This window comes from Crotalus tigris, unplaced genomic scaffold, assembly GCF_016545835.1.
Source record: "Crotalus tigris isolate CLP2741 ecotype Arizona unplaced genomic scaffold, ASM1654583v1 scf7180000024419.1143555, whole genome shotgun sequence".
In the NCBI taxonomy this organism is placed as follows: Eukaryota; Metazoa; Chordata; class Lepidosauria; order Squamata; family Viperidae; genus Crotalus; species Crotalus tigris.
In genome coordinates this window covers 547344-557669 of record NW_024100585.1, presented here as the reverse complement: position 1 = coordinate 557669, position 10326 = coordinate 547344, and the positions used below count along the sequence as shown (strand labels likewise).

General features: G+C 39.5%; 1 protein-coding gene across 3 annotated transcripts in view; it reads left to right on the top strand.

Annotated features, from left to right (window-relative positions):
* Positions 1-153: 153 nt before the first annotated feature.
* Positions 154-10326, top strand: part of LOX (lysyl oxidase) — a 59058-nt gene continuing 48885 nt past the window's right edge. For 2 of the 3 annotated variants that reach the window (XM_039329835.1, XM_039329837.1), the window contains exon 1: positions 154-1708. The gene's annotated coding sequence lies outside the window, so the exon portion shown is untranslated. The remainder of the gene's footprint in view (positions 1709-10326) is intronic. The other variant, XM_039329833.1, reaches the window with a different exon arrangement.

Below are 10326 nucleotides of genomic sequence, written 5' to 3'. Positions count from 1 at the left end.
TTTAGTATGTTAGCATCTGATGTTGCTACGGCAATGGACATCCCTTTCTTTGTCTCTAACATGTTGCCTAGCTGCACCTATCAACAAAAGTGAATGCACAAAAGTGAGCTTCTTTGAAGTTGATTGCTCTAGTCTACAGCATTATTTGAGAAAGGGGGAAAAAAGTGTGAGCGGGACCAATTTTCACAATAGATACAGAAATTCTCTAAAGCTGTTGAAGGGAAGTTCAGGCTTCCTCACTTTTCCTCTTACCTGCCAAATACTTACTGAAATAAATCACATGTTATAAAAACAAACAGTGAAACGACTACTGGCAGATCCTGGAGAGTTTAAAATCACTTGGAGATTTGGAATGGCTTAAGGTTAGGATCTAAGGCCTGAGGAAGGACTTTATACCAAGAAAAAATGAAGCTACTAAGCAAAATAGCCAAATAAGAGGCAATAATAACTTGAGAATTTGGCACATTCTGTTCAATGAAAGAAAGGCCAGGGATACCCGGAGGAGCACATTCGATTCAATGGGAGAAAGTTGAAGCAGAAGTTCAAAAAGTGGCAGTTGGAAAAGAGGAGATTTGAAGAAGGAATTCACCTTAAGCTATAGAAGAAGAAGCCAATAAAGGAAACCAGAGACTCATGCTACTATACAGAAGGATAGGTTTTTTAGAGGCTTCCTGATATAGCAAAAGTGGGAAAAATTACAATATATAGCATTCATGTCCATGTTGGTAAAAAAAAAAATTATCAAATTTTGCACAGGGATAACTTCATTTGGGCAGATAAAGAAATATAGACAGCATTTCTGGATTAAGAACAGGTGGAAGAGTATATTACTTTTGCAGCCTCTGTGTAGATTTCTGGTCTTTGAAAATTAGTGTTGATCGATTCTCCAATATTTGGAGGGGACCCAAGATGAACTCATATCCATAACTGCTTTGCTAGTACTGTTTGGCTAGGAAAGTTCAGCATGCTTCTTAGTTTCTTAAAGCCATAATTCTCCTAGAGCCATGATACTCAGAGGCTTGAAAGGTGGATCTTTGAATACTGCTCCTGTGTCTGATTTTGGATCAATTGATCATGTGAACCTGGCTGGCACTTCCAGTATGAAATATAACTGAATCAGGCTGCTACAATGTTCAAGGATGGCTTTGCTTCCAAAATCTGAGAAGGCAATGAATTAGAGAAGTTTGGTTCAGCTCCTCTGAAATCTAGCAACTTCCATGGGGCTTAACCGCAACATTGTGGAGGACCTCTTACTCACATGGTGACGCCTCTTACTCATATGATGATTGCAGTCTGTGAGGTGAGTCTGGTTTTAAATGACTCAAGAGGTTTCTCTTTGGGATAGGCAAAGTGAAATAAATACAGGAAGTCATTTATTCAGCGATTACTTGAAGGTACAATGCTGCTGAAGGAGAAAATTTATGGATGATCTTCAAAGCTGTCAAAGAGTCCATGTGGTCAAGAGAACATGATCTTTGCACTTGGCAACTGGCTTGCAATTACAATGGTCTCAACATCCGATGGTCACATGAAGACAATTTGCGACCTTCACTACTGACTTCTGACAAGCAAAGCCAATGGGGAAACCAGATGGAGGTTGTAAATTGCAACCACATGAAGTTGCATCTCACAGCTGTATGAGATACACCTAATTAGCAATGGAGTTCCTGGTCCCAATTACTATCTTTAACCAAGAACTACCTGTAAGGTAAAAAGCTTCAAACTTTCAGCGGTTCTCCTGAAAGATTTCAGTTATGAAAATAGAGGAAAAAAGGAGAAGAGAGCTGGGTAAAGTTATCTTTCTGTAGTTATAGCACATTTCTTCACGGTGGGAAAAACATCTAGCTGCAAAAAGTCTGTCTAAAATGTTGATCAAGTCCAGTTAAAGAGAATTGGGAAGAGATTAGTAAAAAGTGAGAGAAGATAGATTGGGGAAGGTTGGATTTATGGTTTTTCTCCTAGTTTGAACAAAGAATTGCCAAAACATTGATAGTCCTGAAAAAATTTGAGGAAGTCCAGAGGTTCCAAGGAAGAGCCCACGAGAGATTGAGAAATACATGCCTATTGCTTTGAATAAAATAAATGAAGAAGTGTCTGTCAACATTACCTTATTATACAGACATCCATCTGGCATTGTACTATCAAGATGTTGCAATCAGCAATGCAATAGTGTCTTCACGGTGCTACTAGCAGTTTGAAAGGTCGTCTCTGTTGCTCCTACAATTGTTGAACCTAAGAGTTTACAAAATGCTTCCCACTTTTCTTTAAACTGGGACTATTTTCCAAGCTGTATCCTTCTAAGATTACTTCTACCGAAGAAGGAGAATGCTTAGGAAAGTAGAGTAAGCAATGTTTTTGACCTATTAGCTTGACACAATATTAAGATCATGCAAACTTTGAACCAAATTTGGGATACAATTTAAAGGCAGCAAATCTGCTAACACATCACAGCCTTTTTTTCCACTTTCTGCAGTTAAATAAATGCAGAACATGTTTCCATTTGGTTATACAACTTAAGCAGTGACAATGTATTATTTGTTTTTTTTTTTCAAAAGCAAAAATACTGTTTAGATTTTATTCCATTTTCCTTTCTTCCCGTTGAACTGTCTCTAATTCTTGCTAAGTGCATTGGCAGAAACAGTGTTTTGTTTTGTGCTACTCAGCAACAAGAGTCTTTTGTAAATATCAACCTATAGCAGAGCTTTTGCAATAAAGCAAGAAAAAAAAGGGGAAATCAAGCTTTTAACAATAGCTGTCTCTCCTTTAATGCACTGAAATCATAAAGCAATATTCTAGTGCAGTTGAAGTAATGTTTTAGAATAAAGCTATACTGTGAATTCAGTAGTTTGAGGTCAAATACTTCTTACTGCTGAAGAACAATCTAAGGGGAAAAAGACATTCCATTTATTTGGTTATTTATTTAGGATAATGGCATCCTTCTTTTCTACCAGAAGGTACTTTGGTCTCTACTTGATTTACCTTTTTGATTGTTAATAGTTTTTTCCCCCTTCACTTTTGCCAGTGATTACACAGAGGTATCCCCTGTTTTGATGCTTTTGGCTGATCACTGAAATTTTGCTATCTCTCCAAAGAACTGACTGTTCTTAAAAGGTTCCAAATTGTCATATTTAAGACTGAAAATGCAGGTAGGAAAAATTGAGAAATATCAGCTTTGTTGACTTAATAACAATACCAGTTCTGTCGTCTTAGGCAATCTTGTAGGGTCAAAGGAAGAAGTGAAACCCCATGTTAACATGGTTGCCCATTATTGAATTAAATGCTCAGCTAAACTGCAGCTTCTGTCACATCCATTTAGTATTACAAAGACTATTCAAGAAGATGGGAACAGCCATCACCTTGTTTTTAAGATGATCTATACAGGGGTGTCAAACTGCCGGCCTGCGGTCCGGTTTCATCTTACTGAAGCCACGCCCACACCATTGCCAGAAATGCAAAAAGAGTCGCGATACATTGCGACACATCACGTGATGTGGCGAGTTTGACACCCGTGATCTAAAAGTTTTTAGCACGTCAGAGACATCTGGTTTCTGCAACTTTCTCCTTTTTCAAAATTACTTTTAAAAAAACTTCTGATGAATAAAGTAGCTATAGTTGCCCAATGTCATCTTTTCAGACAAAATGTGAATAACTGCTTGACTACTAAGACACGTATATCAGCTTTCCTCACTTGGTGTCTTCCATGCATATTAGATAAAATCCCAGAATTATCAGACATTGTGAGTTCCCACATTGGAGATGTACAAAGATGTTATTCTCCTTAGTTGATCTTCTGTTTTGAAACTATTTCTTTTTATTTGTATTATCTGCCACTACAGTTTTTGTGGCCCTTATAGTTCTAATGAGCCTACATTTCATGTTGCTTACCACAAATGTGTAGGTGTTTCCATTAAATGCAAAATATCATTTCTAGACACCAGGGATTCTATCCTGAAGATATGAATGTTCTCAGTTGACACAAACATTCACATTGCTACCAAAACACATTCAAATGTTCATAAACTATGTTTGCCTTTGAAGTTTGAAGTTATTCTGTGAATCTGACCGTTGTTCCAGCTGAAGCAACAAGAACTTTTGCACATGTCAAAATCTGTACTGTATGCCAAAATCAATCAAAGTAGCTATCAAATCTCAGATTACAATTTGTTTCTGCTTGCAAGTATGTCGGTGGCAATTTGGACTGATTTTATCATTTTTTGACAGAAAATATTTTGATTCCAATTCTCTGATTAGATTAGAAAGAATAATGCAAGATTTGTATACAATTTCAGACAGGAAAATATACCCAAGAGAGGCCATGTTTCTAATGAAGAGGGGGAAATTGTATTTTAGAAAGAGGAACAAAATAACAACAGCAAGCCAGAAACTTTTTAAAAAATCATTGTAATGATGGACAAAATCCAGGAGCTGTCATGGAGTGGTTCAGGGAAACATACCACTTTTCTACCAAGCAACGAAAGTATGTGATATGTATAGTGTACCCCTCTAAAATGCCCCACAAAGCTCTCCCTTGACAAGCTGACAGATGACAGGGGATGTACCAATATACCACCTGGAATACTGCATCCAGTTTTGATCAGCACGTTACAAAAAAGATGTTGAGACGTTGGAAAAAGTGCAAAGAAGAGCAGCTTAGATAATTAAATTCACAGATTTTCTGGAGGGAAATTTAAACTAAACAGCGGGGACAGGGAGTTAATTGATACGGAACAACCCTGTCCCCGGCAATTTAAAAACTATAGGGCTATCAGTGCATGTAGCATAGATGTGTGTGTGGACAAGAATACCAACCTTGCTACCAATCAAAATGAAGCCTCTAATAGCGAGTGCCACATAAAGTGCACTAACCAAATAGGTGGTAAGACAATAGGGGAACTCAGGCACCACACAGGTTATGTAGAAAGGAAACACAGGGCCACCCACAAAGGACTCAAATGTTTATACACCAATGCACAGAGTATGAACAGCAAACAGGGTGAACTAGAAATTCAGGTTAACGAGGGCAGATACGATATTGTTGCCCTTACGGAAACATGGTGGGATGAAACTCACACATGGAACACACAGCTAGAGGGATTTAAATTATTTAAAAGAAACAGACCAAATAAAAGAGGAGGTGGAGTTGCTCTCTATATAAGAAATAACTACATCTCCACAGAAATAGAGTACAACAATGATAAAAACTCTCTTGAATGCATTTGGGTCAATATAAAAAGGGGGGGGAATGACATTGCCATAGGTGTATACTACAGACCACCCAACCAAACAGAGGAAATAGATGAACTTTTTGCTAGTCAGCTAACTAAGGTATGTAGGAAGCACACCACAATAGTAATGGGGGACTTTAACTACCCTGACATCACCTGGGAGACAAACTCCGCACCAAGTGGAAGATCAAACAGGTTCCTGGCAAACCTAGCAGACAACTTTGTCTCCCAAAAAGTAGAGAAGGGAACTCGGGGATTAGCCATTTTGGATCTAATTCTCACTAACAGAGATGAAATGATAGACGGTGTTGAAGCCATAGGAACCCTGGGAGGAAGTGATCATGCAATATTAGAAGTCAACATTATAGAAGCACAACCAATAGAACACAGTCAAACTAGAGTCTTGGACTTCAAGAGAGCTAATTTCGATAAACTTAGAGAGGGCTTGGGAAGGATTCCATGGATGAGAATCCTCAAGGGGAAAACAACTCAAGAAGCTTGGGAAATTTTGAAAAATGAGATAATAAAAGCACAGTCTAGCACAATAGCAACAAAGAGGAAAAACAACAGCTCTCAAAAAAACCCAGCATGGCTGCATAAAGAACTCTCTGACAAATTGAAAGATAAAAAGGACAAGTACAGAAAGTGGAAAGAGGGGAACATAACTAAGTCAGAATATCAGCAAATAGCCCGAGCCTGCAAAGATCAAGTGAAGAAAGCCAAGGCTCAAAATGAACTAAGGCTTGCGACCAAAGTCAAAAATAACAAAAAAAGCTTCTTTCAACATGTAAAAAACAAGAAAAAAGTGAAGGAAATGATTGGTCCATTAGTGGGTGGAAGTGGCAAGAAGGTGACAAGCAACAGGGAGAAAGCAGAACTATTTAACTCATTTTTGCATCTGTCTTTACACAAAGGGAAAAAACAGACCAACCTATCAAAAATAGTGCCATAAAAAACAAAACAGAAACACAAGTTAAGATAGGCAAGAAAATGGTTAGAGAGCACCTGTCCAGCCTAGATGAGTTCAAATCGCCAGGACCAGATGGATTACACCCCAGAGTTCTCAAGGAACTGGCAGATGTGATATCGGATCCACTGAACTATATTTTTCAAAGATCCTGGAACACAGGGGAACTACCAGAGGACTGGAAAAGAGCTGATGTAGTTCCCATCCTCAAAAAAGGAAAAAAAATGGATCCAGGAAATTACAGACCTATCAGCCTGACCTCAATACCTGGGAAGATCCTGGAAAAGATAATCAAACAACGAATCAACGACCACCTAGAGGCAAACAAAGTCATTACTAAAAGCCAACATGGGTTTGTCAAAAATAGATCATGCCAGACAAATCTTATTGCATTCTTTGACCAAGTGACAAAATTAGTGGATCAGAGGAATGCTGTGGACATAATTTACTTGGACTTCAGTAAGGCATTTGATAAAGTAGATCACCAACCTACTACTTGACAAGATAGAAAAATGTGGGGTAGACAGAACCACCACCAGATGGATCCGTAGCTGGCTGACGGCCGTACTCAGCGAGTGGTCCTCAATGGAACTGCATCTATATGGAGGGAAGTGTGTAGTGGGGTGCCCCAGGGCTCTGTTCTGGGCCCAGTACTCTTCAACATCTTCATCAACGATTTGGATGAAGGGATAGATGGGGAACTCATCAAATTTGCAGATGACACCAAGCTGGCAGGAATAGCCACACTCCAGAAGACAGGCTTCAGATACAGAAGGATCTGGACAGACTTGAACACTGGGCACTAACTAACAAAATGAAATTCAATGGTGAAAAAAGCAAGGTTCTACATTTAGGCAAGAAAAACCAAATGCACAAGTACAGCATAGGTGGCACCATGCTCAATAGTAGTAACTGTGAGAGGACCTCGGAGTCCTAGTAGACAATCAGTTAAATATGAGCCAGCAGTGTGCGGCAGCTGCCAAAAAGGCCAACACAGTACTAGGCTGCATTAACAGAGTGATAGAATCAAGATCACACGAAGTATTAATACCACTCTTCAATGCCTTGGTAAGGCCACACTTGGAATACTGCATCCAGTTTTGGTCACCACGATGTAAAAAAGATGTTGAGACTCTAGAAAGAGTACAGAGAAGAGCAACAAAGATGATTAGGGGACTGGAGGCTAAAACATATAAGGAACGGTTGCTAGAATTGGGTATATCTAGTTTAACGAAGAGAAGGACAAGGGGGGACATGATAGCAGTATTCCAATATCTCAGGGCTGCCATAAAGAAGAGGGAATCAAGCTATTTTCCAAAGCACCTGAAGGCAGAACAAGAAGCAACGGGTGGAAACTAATCAAGGAGAGAAGCAACCTAGAACTAAGGAGAAACTTCCTGACAGTGAGAACAATTAATCAGTGGAACAGCTTGCCTCCAGAAGCAGTAAATGCTCCAACACTGGAAGTTTTTAAGAAGAGACTGGACAGCCATTTGTCCGAAATGGTGTAAGGGTTTCCTGCCCGAGCAGGGGGTTGGACTAGATGACCTCCAAGGTCCCTTCCAACTTTACTTTACTATTATTACTATTAGAGTCCTGGAGATTAAAACATATGACGAATGGTTGCAGGATTTGGGAATGGCCAGTCTAGAGAAAAGAAGGACAAGGGGGGACATGATAGCAGTATTTGAGAGGCTGCCACAAGGTGGAGGGGATCAATTTATTTTCCAAAGCACCAGAAGGCAAGACAAGAAACAACGGATGGAAACTAATCAAGGAGAGAAGCAACCTGAAATTAAGGAGAAACTTCCTAATAGTGAGGACAATTAGCCAGCAGGACAGCTTGCCTTCAGATGTTGTGGGTGCTTCATCCCTCAAGGTTTTTAAGAAGAGACTGGATAGCCACTTGTCTGAAATGATATAGGGTCTCCTTTCTGAGCAGGGGGCTGGACTAGAAGACCTCCAAGATCCCTTCCAGCTCTATTCTGATTCTGATATCTTGCACAGCATTGGTCCCAGTGCTTGTTGTCCCAGCTAACCAAAGTCCCTGGAGCATTTGTGGGAAGCAGAGAATGGTATTTGGGGGAAATCACATTGAGATAAAAAGTATTGGGAATTGGCAAGTTATTTCTCTGTATTACATAGTTTATTAAAAAAAATAAGTGATGCTCTTAATTCATTCTTTTTCCCCTTCTTAAATTCTTCCACACCTGGGAAGGGGGGGTAGACAATTCCTGCCCTCACGTTCACTCTTGAAGCCTGCTTGTCAGCTCCTCATATGTATCTTCTTCATCTCAAAGAGAAGCATGTGGGTTTTGCCACATACTCAAAAGGCAGATTCTCTTGCATCCCACTTCTTCCTTTCTGCTAGAGAGGAAGGCAATTTATCTTTTTTTAAACTCAAGCAGAAATTGTTGGAGAAGAAACTGGAAGCTAGTGGGATTCATCAGCTCTCCTTAGCCTTAGATTTAAGCTTGAATTTTTAGAAAGAAGGATTTTTCCAAGATACCAATTTAACACCAAGATCATTTATTCTCAGAAATAAAAGAAAATAAACAAGAACTGCATCAAATTCTGTTTTTCCTGGGCCTTATATTTAGGATAGTGATTATTGTCTTCATACACGTTCAGTTCTTGCACAGATGTCCACGGGTAGAGCAAGGAAGGGGAGCAAATGATCATGATATAAACACCAAAGGTGGAACCTGCAATGTGTTTTGCTATTTTACGCTCTTTGGGGCTAAAGGTAGTTGCCTTCCACTTCTTCTGTGTTTTATGCAAATTGGCACCTCCTCACATCCTAGTTGCCTTTAAGGTGGAAAGAGTTTGCTAGAAAGTTATCTTCTCCTGTATATTGTTCTTTTAACATGAGTCTGTAATTAAAGCAGCTTTTTATTTTTAACTCCTTCACAGCTGAATACCTTGCATGCTTGACTACTTAAAGTGAAGTAATGGTGACAGTGTTCATACCTTGTCAGATTTATCTCCAAAAACAGAGGGACTGATTTGTCTGTTCATATGCTTCAGTTTTATAGGATCAAGAACTGGACTATTAAATTTATTTCATTTTCATCATTTCATTTTCACTTTGATTTGTCAGTAAGATGGATAGCTCCTTTCATACTTTAGGCAGGCATGTAAAACTGCCGTCCCGTGGGCCGAAACTGCACCCACCCCATTGCTGGCAATGGGGGAAAAGTTGCGATAGGTCACGCGACGTCACATGATGTTGCGAGTTTGACATGCCTGCTCAGGGTTAGAGGAGAGTGTGCTGGATAAAGGCGTTCCCCCTAAGAGATAGGTGATAATAGTTGGAACTATCAAGTCACAGCAATAAGGCAAGAGATGAAATTAGTATGTGGGGACCCAGAAGAAAGAAACAGAACTTAAGACCTCAAACTGTCATCCCTTGTGCTGAGCCTCATTCTCACCCCTGCATCTTCCGTTACTAAACCTTTTCCTTCCATTTCAGAAACTGCCTGTTGGTTCATGCACCTTTCCTATTTGCATCTTCTGCCAATCCATTTCACTTCTGTGCTTGGTTCAAGAATCATCACATATATTGGAATGCAGGTCTACTAAAATTATGGCAAAGGTCCAAGAGCATAGATAATCACAAGATTAAGTTTCCTGTTTCAAATATGTGGGGGTAGTCCATTCTGCCAGGAGTAGGAAAGCCAAGGGGGGTACATTGCTGAAAATGCAGAGAAATTCATTTGCCATTCTTAAACTGGCTATTATAAACCTACAGCACTCAAACTATTTGAAGGAAAGCCAATAGCAAAACCTTTTAAAGGTGCCCAGCTGGGCCCTTTTTCCAATTGTGCATCATTAGAACATGTACAAATTTCTATGTTCAGCCTATTAAGTCCCAAATTCTTTATCTATCATCTCTATCTATATCTCTATCTCCATCTCTATCTCTATCTCTACTATCTTTATTATGTTTACAAATAACTCAAGGCAATGAACACATCTAATCCTCCTTCCTCCATACATTTTCCCCACAATAACAATCCTGTGAGGTGAGTTGGGCTGGGAGAGAGTGACTGGCCCAAGGTGTCTCAGCTGGCTTTCATGACCAAGGTGGGATTTGAACTCATCGTTTTTTGCTTTCTAGTCTGGTTTCTTAAC